The following is a 13,168-nucleotide window of genomic DNA, read 5'->3' on the forward strand; positions in this document are numbered from 1 at the left end:
CAGGTAGATTGGTTGCCTTGACAGTACAGGGGAGATTGGAATACAGATATTGAGTAAGCAACTAGTAGGCTCTAACAGAAAAACAAAAGTAAAAGAACCCACTGGAGAGCCTATTTGTGACATTCAAGCCAAAGTCAATTCAAGCTCAACATGTCCCCAGTTCAGCTGCCTCTCCTCCTATACCCACTCCTTTTGCTGCAGTTTCATCTCTATGAATAGTACCATCCTGTCAGTCATCCAAAACAGAGATGCTAGAAACATCCCAGATTCCAATCTCCCCCATAAAGTCTGACTTAATTCACTTACTGCAGCTTTAGTTTCTTTACCATCGGAGCCACCTTTTCGGGGGCTTCCCTTGTGGCTCAGATGGTAAGGTGTCTGCCTACATTGTGGGAGACCCAGATTCGAGCCCTGGGTCGGGAAGATCCAGAAATGGCAATCCACTCCTGTATTATTGCCTGGAAAATCCCATGGACAGAGGAGCCCGGTAAGCTACAGTCCATGGGGTCGCAAAGAGTCGGACAAGACTGAGAGACTTCGCTTCACTTCACTTCACTTAGTTTCTTTACTATCTCACATATCTGTCCCTACTCACAATTTCCATTGTCAGTACCCTAGAGAGATTTCTTGATGTTTGCATAGTAGTCCTTTTTTATCATCTTCTCAGCTTTTATATCTGCCCTGTCTCCCCACTACTCCCACTTCAACCACCACCCTTCCTCACCCCCTCCCACCCAGTCTTTGACCATTTCTGCCTAGTGGCTTTCATTTTCATCTGGGTTCCTGAGAATCTGGCCCCACCACTGACTGCAAAGATAAAGCACATGACCAGTCAGCAGCCACTATCCTGCATACAGAGATTGGTTCCCAGACAGTCATATAAACTTACCCAGAATAAACACTGAAATCTATGGCTTTTCTCTGTGAATGCTGAGACAAAGACATTCTTTCCTGTGTGATACTAATACAGAAGTATGTAGAATTGGGAGATGATAGAAACAATTTGGGAATCATAAATACTTGCCTGTGGTGAAGCCTACATTAGGAATGGTAGAATGAAGAGACAGAACAAAATCAGGTCTTCAGAGTCCTTTTGGGTCACTGAATTAACCTGTACCTGGGCCAGCTCTGTCTTTGAATCTTTTAGGAATGGAAACTGTTAAATTCTATTTATTGAATAAGCAAGTTTGTATTGGATTTTCTGTTTCTGGCAACCAAAACTTCTTATTGATTTAGTCCCACAATTTCTTGTTTAATTGGAGGAGGGAAGTAGTATATTTAGAAGTCCCTGAAATAAGTTTATCTATTTAGTGCCTTTGAAAATGAAGGTCAGATTTTGAAATAATTGTTATACTGCAACATTTAAAAGTAGGAAAGATGATATACTCTAGTGTTCTACTGATCAAGAGACTGCCACGTAAGAAGGGTGATGACTAGTCCTAGTTGACATAGGATACTCCCAGTTTATGCCTCTTGAAAAAGCATAATTATTAACAGCTCCAAACTTCATCTTCAAGGTTCCAAGTTTGGGCAATAAATTACATAATCACTGTACTAATAAGGTATCTAAGGCTCAAATAATCAAATTAGCTTTAGTACTGATTACTAAACATGTAGCAATAATCATCTCTGGGTGTTTATATTTGTAAAGATTTAGATGATATTTACCTGGAAGAAGTGTATATGACCCTCAAACAGCATTTCTGGCTGCCCAGGCTGTCTCAGCATTCAGTAGACTTCACACCATTTACCTAGCTGACCATTGCATCATGAAGGAAGAACACATGATTTTAAAGTATCAGTACTTCTCAGTAAAGCAGTTCAGTGAGTTGAAAGTAACTTGTCATCTCCCAGCCAGCTGATGTTACTATAGTGGTTTTCAAGCATTTTCAGATTTTTTGTTTGTTTTTATGCTTTGAGAGATTAGCTTCTTTTTTTTTCTTTTTAAATTTTTCTTTACATCTTTTCTTTTTTACTGTTATTTTATTTATTTTTAAAAATTGAAGTATGGAAAAAGAAACTCTGGTATATAGATTTATATGATGGAATATTATTCAACCATGAAAAGAATGAAATTCCGGTATTTGTAATGACTTGGATGCACCTAGAGTATATTATGCTTAGTAAAACGTGAGACAGAGAAAGGCAAACAGAATCTTAATTTTCCTGATGTGATGTTGGGCTGTAACTGGATATTTAAGAGAGAGTAAAATGCCCATCATCACTATATTTTTCTTTTTTTTTAACAAATTTTCTATAAAAACTCCAATAAAGTCTGGAATGAAATTTAAAAGTCATAGTTTACATTAAAATCTTAAAAAAAAATACTTTACTAAAGTAATCTTTAAAAAATTGCTTTCCTTCCCTGGTAGCTCAGTTGGTAAAGAATCTGCCTCCAGTGCAGGAGACCTGGGTGTGATCGCTGGGCCAGGTAGATCCCCTGGAGAAGGAAATGGCAACCCACTCCAGTACTCTTGCCTGGAAAATGCTATGGACAGAGGGGCCTTACCAGCTACAGTCCGTGGGGTCATAACAGTCGGACATGACTTAGTAACTAAACCACCAAAGTAGAGAGCCCATGTTATGCCGCTGATAAAGCAGTAGAACAAGAGTCAGGGGACACAGATTCACTGCCATATCCCGATTGTTTAGAAGAGTGACAGGAACTTAGCAACAACACACAACGACTGTTTGTTGAATGAATGAATATTGCCTGTGGGTATAATTTATAACACCTTAATCCAAAGCCATATAGCCTCTCTGACTTTAGTTTCTTCATCTGCAAAATGGAATTAAAAATACCTAAGTGCAGGCGGCTGCGACTGGCGCACTAAGCACGGCCGAGAGAAGCTACCCCACATCCAAGGTCAGGGGCAGAAGCCGGGAGGACCCCATGCCTGACGGGCGGCGGCCAATAGGAGTTACCCCATGTCCGAGGTCGGGGGCAGTGGCCGAGAGTGCCAGGCTGCAATGGCAGAGGAACAGCCGAGAGGAGCTACCCCGCGGCTGAGGTCAGGGGCGGCGGACTAGAGGAGCCACCCTGCATCCGAGGCCAGAGATGGTGGCCGAGAGGACCCACCCTGTGTCCAAGGTCAGGGGCGGTGGCCAGAGGAGCCACCCTGCGCCCGAGGCAAGGGTTGGCGGCCGGAAGGAGCAACCCCACGTCCAAGGAATGGTGGCTGCACAGACACAGGAGGGCCTAGAGGAGCCATCCCACGCTGAAGGTCAGGAAGGGCAGCGGTGAGGAGATACCACTCATCCAAGGTAAGGAGCAGCGGCTGTGCTTTGCTGGAACAGCCTTGAAGAAATACCCCATGCCCAAGGTAAGAGAAACCCAAGTAAGATGGTAGGTGTTGCAAGAGGGCATCAGAGGGCAGGCACACTGAAACTACACTCACAGAAAACTAGTCAATCTAACCACACTAGGACCACAGCCTTGTCTAACTTAATGAAACTAAGCCATGCCCGCAGGGCAACCCAAGAAGGGCAGGTCATGGTGGAGAGATCTGACAGAATGTGGTCCACTGGAGAAGGGAATGGCAAGCCACTTCAGTATTCTTGCCTTGAGAACCCCATGAACAGTAGGAAAAGGCAAAATGATAGGATACCAAAAGAGGAACTCCCCAGGTCCGTAGGTGCCCAATATGCTACTGGACATCAGTGGAGAAATAACTCCAGAAAGAATGAAGGGATGGAGCCTGAAGCAAAAACAATACCCAGTTGTGGATGTGACTGTTGATAGAAGCAAGGTCTGATGCTGTAAAGAGCAATATTGCATAGGAATCTGGAATGTCAGGTCCATGAATCAAGGCAAATTGGAAGTGGTCAAACAGGAGATGACAAGAGTGAACATTGACATTCTAGGAATCAGCAAACTAAAATGGACTGGAATGGGTGAATTTAACTCAGATGACCATTATATGTACTACGGCGGGCAGGAATCCCTCAGAGGAAATGGAGTAGCCATCATGGTCAACAAAAGAGTCCGAAATGCAGTACTTGGGTGCAATCTCAAAAACGACAGAATGATCTCTGTTCATCTCCAAGGCAAACCATTCATCACAGTAATCCAAGTCTATGCCCCAACCAGTAACACTGAAGAAGCTGAAGTTGAACGGTTCTATGAAGAACTACAAGACCTTTTAGAACTAACACCCAAGAAAGATATCCTTTTCATTATAGGGGACTGGAATGCAAAAGTAGGAAGTCAAGAAACACCTGGAGTAACAGGCAAATTTGGCCTTGGAATGCGGAATGAAGCAGGGCAAAGACTAACAGAGTTTTGCCAAGAAAATGCACTGGTCATAGCAAGCACCCTTTTCCAACAACACAAGAGAAGACTCTACACATGGACATCACGAGATGGTCAACACCAAAATCAGATTGATTATATTCTTTGCAGCCAAAGATGGAGAAGCTCTATACAGTCAACAAAAACAAGACCAGGAGCTGACTGTGGCTCAGATCACGAACTCCTTATTACCAAATTCAGACTCAAATTGAAGAAAGTAGGGAAAACTGCTAGACCATTCAGGTATGACCTAAATCAAATCCCTTATGATTATACAGTGGAAGTGAGAAATATATTTAAGGGCCTAGATCTGATAGATAGAGTGCTTGATGAACTATGGAATGAGGTTCGTGACATTGTACACGAGACAGGGATCAAGACCATCCCCGTGGAAAAGAAATGCAAAAAAGCAAAATGGCTGTCTGGGGAGGCCTTACAAATAGCTGTGAAAAGAAGAGAAGTGAAAAGCAAAGGAGAAAAGGAAAAATATTTCCATTTGAATGCAAAGATCCAAAGAATAGCAAGGAGAGAAAAGAAAGCCTTCCTTAGTGATCAATGCAAAGGAATGGAGGAAAACAACAGAATGGGAAAGACTAGAGATCTCTTCAAGAAAATTAGAGATACCAAGGGAACATTTCATGCAAAGATGAGCTCGATAAAAGACAAAGATACTATGGACCTAACAGAAGCAAAAGATGTTAAGAAGAAGTGGCAAGAATACACAGAAAAACTCTACAAAAAAGATCTTCACGACCCAGATAATCACGATGGTGTGATCACTAATCTAGAGCCAGACATCCTGCAATGTGAAGTCAAGTGGGCCTTAGAAAGCATCACTACAAACAAAGCTAGTGGAGCTGATGGAATTCCAGTGGAGCTATTTCAAATCCTGAAAGATGATGCTCTGGAAGTGCTGCACTCAATATGCCAGCAAATTTGGAAAACTCAGCAGTGGCCACAGGACTGGAAAAGGTCAGTTTTCATTCCAATCCCAAAGAAAGGCAATGCCAAAGAATGCTCAAACTACCACACAATTGCACTCATCTCACACACTAGTAAAGTAATGCTCAAAATCCTCCAAGCCAGACTTCAGCAACACGTGAACCGTGAACTCCCTGATGTTCAAGCTGGTTTTAGAAAAGGCAGAGGAACCAGAGATCAAATTGCCAACATCCGCTGGATCATGGAAAAAGCAAGAGAGTTCCAGAAAAACATCTATTTCTGCTTTCTTGACTATGCCAAAGCCTTTGACTGTGTGGATCACAATAAACTGGAAAATTCTGAGAGAGATGGGAATACCAGACCACCTGACGTACCTCTTGAGAAATCTGTATGCATGTCAGGAAGCAACAGTTAGAACTGGACATGGAACAACAGACTGGTTCCAAATAGGAAAAGGAGTATGTCAAGGCTGTATATTGCCACCCTGCTTCTTCATTTTCTATGCAGAGTACATCATGAGAAACGCTGGGCTGCAAGAAGCACAAGCTGGAATCATGATTGCCGGGAGAAATATCAGTAACCTCAGATATGCAGATGACACCACCCTTATGGCAGAAAGTGAAGAGGAACTAAAAAGCCTCTTGATGAAAATGAAAGAGGAGAGTGAAAAAGTTGGCTTAAAGCTCAACATTCAGAAAATGAAGATCATGGCATCCGGTCCCATCACTTCATTGGAAATAGATGGGGAAACAGTGGAAACTGTCAGACTTTATTTTTGGGGGCTCCAAAATCACTGCAGATGGTGACTGCAGCCATGAAATTAAAAGACGCTTACTCCTTGGAAGAAAAGTTATGACCAACCTAGATATCATATTCAAAACAGAGACATTACTTTGCCGACTAAGGTCCGTCTAGCCAAGGCTATGGTTTTTCCAGTGGTCAAGTATGAATGTGAGAGTTGGACTGTGAAGAAGGCTGAGCGCTGAAGAATTGATGCTTTTGAGCTGTGGTGTTGGAGAAGACTCTTGAGAGTCCCTTGGACCGCAAGGAGATCCAACCAGTCCATTTTGAAGATCAGCCCTGGGATTTCTTTGGAAGGAATGATGCTAAAGCTGAAACTCCAGTACTTTAGCCACCTCATGCGAAGAGTTGGCTCATGGGAAAAGACTCTGATGCTGGGAGGGATTGGGGGCAGGAAGAGAAGGGGACGACAGAGGATGAGATGGCTGGATGGCATCACTGACTCAATGGACATGAGTCTGAGTGAATTCCAGGAGTTGGTGATGGACAGGGAGGCCTGGCGTGGTGCGATTCATGGGGTTGCAAAGAGTTGGACACGACTGAGCAACTGAACTGAACCCTATCTACATCAAAAATTCGTTAAGAGGTGAGGTGAAATGAGCTTGTGAAAAGCTAGCAAAGATATAAAACTGTATACAAATGCAAAATTTAATGAAATACAAAAAAAAGTAAATATTAAAAAACATTTAAACATCTATCCAAGGGATGGATACACTTAAATTTCAGTTACCATACTCTACTGTGTTGCTTCCATTTATCTCATTACAACTATTCTCTGTTTCTTCCAATTTCAAACCACATTGAAACAGATCAAATAATTCATCAGAAAAATCAAAATATATGGAAAATTTTCATTGAATACTACTTTGAAAAACATAATCATTACTGTAACTGAAGTTCAAATTTTACAAATTCTCAAATATGGCAATGATTAGCAGAGTTCTATTTTCCTTAGGTGTTGTAAATAGAAATCTTGATTTGTTGCTAACTCAAGCAGTTAATAAGATGTTAGAAGAACATATAAGTTCTTTTAGGAAATGTACTTTAACCTATAGAAAGCACAAACACATTAACTACCAAGAGTCTTTCTGCTTATGCTTTTGAATTTAAACCAATCATAAGATTTCTAGTGGTCAAATGTTTCATTTCAAGGTCTTCAATTTTAAAGAAAATATCAAACAGAAGTAACATAGTATATTTATAGAACCAGATGCATGTTACATTAGATTAAAAAAAATAATAAGTAGGAGCAGTCCAGTTTTGCCCAGTTTCAGCAGCCTCATAGGCAAATGCCAACCTCTCACAGTTACTTGTGGTTACCTCTTACTCTCTACCTAACCAAGCTCTTAGAGCCATGTTGGAAACTCTTGCTACCAAGCACCCTAGAGGAGTTGGTTTAAGAACAGGCAAAGAATTTCTCTAGACCACCAGGTCCCAATCAAACCAATATAGGCAGCTGAGCACTTTCCTCAGGCTGAGAAAAAAATCCATAGGATTAAGCTGCGCAGGAGCGCAAGCAGCTGAGACTCATGGAATTTGGTGAATCAGAAAAACATGAGCAGACCCCCTGAGAGAGTGAAGCATCTGGGGAAAGGCTGAGGGCAAGATGCTTCTGTTTCTCCACTGTCTGCAACCCTTGGTCATTTTACAGGAGAGAGAATGGCAAAAGAAAAGGTGTGAAAAGTAAGAGAGGTTCAGGGACTGTCAGGGTGTGCAAAGAAGCAGAAACAGATGGCCCTGGTTGTAGAAAGATTAATCAAGATGGAAGCATAAAGACATTTTTACTAGTTGCTTAAGCTAAATGCCTGACTAGAGACCAACACCTACATTCTTAATAATTAGAGTGTCAATGTGCATAACTTTGATAAAGTAGTTTCATTTTGCTTTAAAACAGGAATGGCTTATCTCATATGCCATTACAATGGTAGACTGTATTAAAGTTCTGCAAAGATCCTTCATGTCCAAGAGTGGCTCGGCTCAGTTACTGGATAGGTGTTAACTGAAGAGGGCCAGAAACTAATTTTGGGGCTGGAGCCTGGGTTGTGGTTTAAATTTCCAGGGGGACCATCAACACCACTTTCTGTGGCCAGAGAGACCACAGGACCAATCCCAGAAATACCACCCACGGAAGAATCCATGAGTTGACAGAGTGGCTGTGTAGTGAGAAGTGGAGAGTAACAAACAACCTGCTCATTGGAAACAGGAAGGGGGACGGGTGGTGGTGTCCAAGGGAAAGTACAGCTGGGCAGGCCCCTGAAGGCCAGTGGGTGACCTGGAGGAAGACAGGGCAGGCACGGAGATGAGTAGGACCCAGGTGGGCAAGGGTTGACTTTTTAATATTGGCTTTGTGGTCATTATATGTGTAGACTGGTGGAACAGGTGTGCTCTGTGGGACTCTGGTTATTTCCTTAGTCAAGAAAATGTGTTTCCTGAACAAATAGTTCTTGTATTATTTGCATTTAAATTGTAATGCCAAGACAAGGATTCTGTGGATCTTTACTGAGTAATTTATTTATCAAGTTTGATTGTGTTTTATAGGATCAGAGTGTATATATAAGCTTGGAGAAGGAACTAAGAAAGTTTGCCTGTTTTGTTAAAAAAAAAAAAACACCAAAAAAGCAAAAAAATCTAGAGAACATAGAGAAATCTGTTATTTTCCTCAATTCCCTACAAGTAAGGTTGCAGCGGGTGCTTAGACATGGATGAGGACCACGTGGCAGTGGTAAGTGATTGCAGTCTGAGCTTGGTGCTCTAATTTGCATCGCATACACTGGAGGATGTGAGTGCGTAAGCCTCTTAAGGGGCTCATTGTCAGTTCCTCTAAAGGAAGTTACACATGTGCATCAGTGGGAGAACAAGCAGGCCTTTAATGCCATAAAGGATCCATTCCACACAGAATTAATAATGTAGGCATTGTTCATGATCTTTGTTCTATTGAGCAGAAGTTTTATGTTCTTTTTCTGTGAAGTATATCATTATACAGCACTTGATATTTTAATTTGTTCTCCAGACTATGATTCAGGGAGTTTCTGACGTTTCATTTAGAAATATCAGATGTTTGCTATAAGTGACTATGGAAGATTGTGGATTACTGAAGTGGAAACAACAGAATTCTTTTTTTCAAGGAAAGGAATAGCATTTTCTCAATAAAATACAATCATTAAAAGCAGAGCTTAAAGCCTGTAGAATGGAAATAATTTCATACCAGTTAAATTGTTTACTTGGAATATATAAAATTCCAAGTAAGGACATAACTCTTTTTTTCCTAAGTGCATATTTTATTTTATTCTTTGAAATGTCTCTGACATGCACATCTAATTCAGTTACTCTTGCTATTTAAGTCTATATACCATTCTGAATGAGCAGAAAGAAGAGTAACAGAGAAGTCTTATTGCCAGTGTAAAAGGCTTTCTAATCATATCCTGACAGGTTATAGGGAGTGCTATAAACAGGTCTCAAAATCTACAAGGAAATTCTGATTTAAGAGTGACTGACATATTGAATACCTGACAGGTAGCATCACTCTGGTTCCCAGGTTCAGTTTGATAAATGGGATCTTCAGGAGGCAGACCAAGACGGGGGCTAGCACCTGGGCTTGAAGTCAGAATTCAGAGACGATGACTCAGATATCCACATTCAGTTGCTAACCACTGTCTGAATTGGACTGGTTGCTTAACCTCTTCATTTTATTTTCTTGCTTTGCAATAGGAATAATAATGTTTCTTGAATGATTGTTATAAGTTTTAAATAAAATATGCTATATTTAGGACATATAGGCTAATCAATAAATCTTATTTCCTCACACATTTTCTATACTGTTTAGCTACAAAAATAGCATAAAACAATGTTCATTTTTAAGATTTATAGTTGATGTACAATACTATATAAGCTACAGAGTACAATATAGTGATTCACTATTTTAAAGGTTATATTCACAGTTATTATAAATATATTTTATATAAGTTATGTTATATGTAGCTCCATTTATAGTTATTATGAAATATTAATATATTTCTCCTATTGTAAAATATAGCCTAATAGCTTATTTTATACCTAATAATTTTTTACTTCCTTATTCCCTACCTCTCTATTACCCCTCCCACTTTCCCTCTCTCCACTGGTAACCTCTAGTTTGTTCTCTATCTGTGATTCTGCTTCTTTGTTATAGTCAACAGTTTGCTGTATTTTTAGATTGCACATATAAGTGATATTATTCAGAATTTGTCTGTCTCTGTCTGATTTATTTCATTTAGCGTAATACCCTCCCAGTCTGTCTGCTGTTGCTGCTGCTGCTGCTAAGTCACTTCAGTCATGTCCGACTCTGTGCGACCCCATAGATGACAACCCACCAGGTTCCCCCATCCCTGGGATTCTCCAGGCAAGAACACTGGAGTGGGTTGCTATTTCCTTCTCCAATGCATGAAAGTGAAAAGTGAAAGTGAAGTCACTCAGTCGTGTCCGACTCCTAGCAACCCCATGGACTGCAGCCCACCAGACCCCTCCATCCATGGGATTTTCCAGGCCAGAGTACTGGAGTGGAGTGCCATTGCCTTCTCCACCCAGCCTGTCTGTGTTGATGCAAATGGCAAAATTCCATTCCTTTTTTATGGTGGAGTAGTTATATGAAGCCATATATATATGGCTTCCCAGGTGGCCCCAGTGGTGAAGAACCTGCCTGCCAATGCAGGAGACACAAGAGACACAGGTTTTATCCCTATGTCATGAATATCCCCTGGAGAAGGAAATGGCGACACACTCCAGTATTTTTGCCTGCAAAATTCCATGGATGGAGGAGCCTTGAAGACTACAGTCCATGAGGTCGCAAAGAGTCAGACATAACTGAGTGTACATACACACACACACACACACACACACACATATATATCAATTAATCCATTGATGGACACTTAAGTTGCTTCCATACCCTGACAAATGTGAATAATGCTTCTATAAACATTAGGGTACATGCATCTTTTCAAGTTATTTATTTATTAAACCACAAAATGATGTTCTTTTGCTTCAATCCAGTTGCAGGAAATGGAAGAACATGAAATCATAAAATCACCTGGTGAGGCTACTGGAAGTACTACACCTAAATCCTCTTAAGTGAATGTGAACGTGTTAGTCACTCAGTCATGTCCAACTCTATGCGACCGCATGGACTGTAGCCTGCCATGTTCCTCTGTACATGGAATTCTCCAAGGAAGAAGAGTGGATTGGGTAGACATTCTCTTCTCCAGGGGATCTTCGTGACCCAGGGATTGAACACAGGTCTCCTGAATTGCAGGCAGATTCTTTACTATCTGAGCCATCAGGGAAACCCAAATCCTCTTAAAGTAAGGTTAATATTAGTTTTCCATCATCTTTTAGATTACTAGATTTAGTTCAAATTACAATAGAAATGCTTGCAAAGTAATAAATACTCATTGAAAGGTAGAAAAGGCAAAAATATACCTTTTTCATAGAATTACTATGTGAATTTAATTCAGTTGTTTCAGTTCAGTTCAGTTCAGTCACTCAGTCGTGTCCGACTCTGTGACCCCGTGAATCGCAGCACGCCAGGCCTCCCTGTCCATCACCGTCTCCCGGAGTTCACTCAGACTCACGTCCATTGAGTCAGTGATGCCATCCAGCCATCTCATCTTCTGTCGACCCCTTCTCTTTCTGCCTCCAATCCCTCCCAGCATCAGAGTCTTTTCCAATGAGTCAACTCTTCGCATGAGGTGGCCAAAGTACTGAGTTTCAGCTTTAGCATCATTCCCTCCGAAGAAATCCCACAGCTGATCTCCTTCAGAATGGACAGGTTGGATCTCCTTGCAGTCCAAGGGACTCTCAAGAGTCTTCTCCAACACCACAGTTCAAAAGCATCAATTCTTTGGCACTCAGCTTTCTTCACAGTCCAATTCTCACATCCATACATGACCGCTGGAAAAACCATAGCCTTGACTAGACGAACCATAGTCGGCAAAGTAATGTCTCTGCTTTTTAATATGCTATCTAGGTTGGTTGTAACTTTCCTTCTAAGGAGTAAGCGTCTTTTAATTTCATGGCTGCAGTCACCATCTGCAGTGATTTTGGAGCCCCCCAGAAATAAAGTGTGACACTGTTTCCACTGTTTCCCCATCTATTTCCCATGAAGTGATGGGACCGGATGCCATGATCTTCGTTTTCTGAAATATTGAGCTTTAAGACTTTTTCATTCTCCACTTTCACTTTCAACAAGAGGCTTTTTAGTTCCTCTTCACTTTCTGCCATAAGGGTGGTGTCATCTGCATATCTGAGGTGATTGATATTTCTCCTGGCAATCTTGATTCCAGCTTGTGCTTCTTCCAGCCCAGTGGTTCTCATGATGTACTCTGCATAAAAGTTAAAGAAGCAGGGTGACAATATACAGCCTTGATGTACTCCTTTTCCTATTTGGAACCAGTCTGTTGTTCCATGTCCAGTTCTAACTGTTGCTTCCTGACCTGCATATAGGTTTCTCAAGAGGCAGGTTAGGTGGTCTGGTATTCCCATCTCTTTCAGAATTTTCCACAGTTTATTGTGATCCACACAGTCAAAGGCTTTGGCATAGTCAATAAAGCAGAAATAGATGTTTTTGTGGAACTCTCTTGCTTTTTTCAATGATTCAGCAGATGTTGGCAATTTGATCTCTGGTTCCTCTGCATCTTGTAAAACCAGCTTGAACATCTGGAAGTTCACGGTTCACATATTGCTGAAGCCTGGCTTGGAGAATTTTGAGCATTACTTTACTAGCGTATAGGAACCTGGAATGTCAGGTCCATGAATCAAGGCAGATTGGAAGTGGTCAAACAGGAGATGACAAGAGTGAATGTTGAGATTCTAGGAATCAGCGAACTAAAATGGACTGGAATGGGTGAATTTAACTCAGATGACCATTATATCTACTACTGTGGGCAGGAATCCCTTAGAAGAAATAGAGTAGCCATGATGGTCAACAAGAGAGTCCGAAATGCAGTACTTGGATGCAATCTCAAAAATGACAGAAAGATCTGTGTTCATCTCCAAGGCAAACCATTCAATATCACAGTAATCCAAGTCTATGCCCCAACCAGTAACACTGAAGAAGCTGAAGTCGAACAGTTCTTTGAAGACCTACAAGACCTTTTAGAA

General features: G+C 41.2%; 1 pseudogene; it reads left to right on the top strand.

The window, feature by feature from the left end:
• The first annotated feature begins 3,728 nt into the window (after positions 1–3,728).
• LOC138089995 (craniofacial development protein 2-like) lies at positions 3,729–4,529 on the top strand (annotated as a pseudogene).
• Positions 4,530–13,168: the final 8,639 nt, after the last annotated feature.

This window comes from Capricornis sumatraensis, chromosome 13 (genome assembly GCF_032405125.1).
Source record: "Capricornis sumatraensis isolate serow.1 chromosome 13, serow.2, whole genome shotgun sequence".
NCBI classification, from domain to species: Eukaryota; Metazoa; Chordata; class Mammalia; order Artiodactyla; family Bovidae; genus Capricornis; species Capricornis sumatraensis.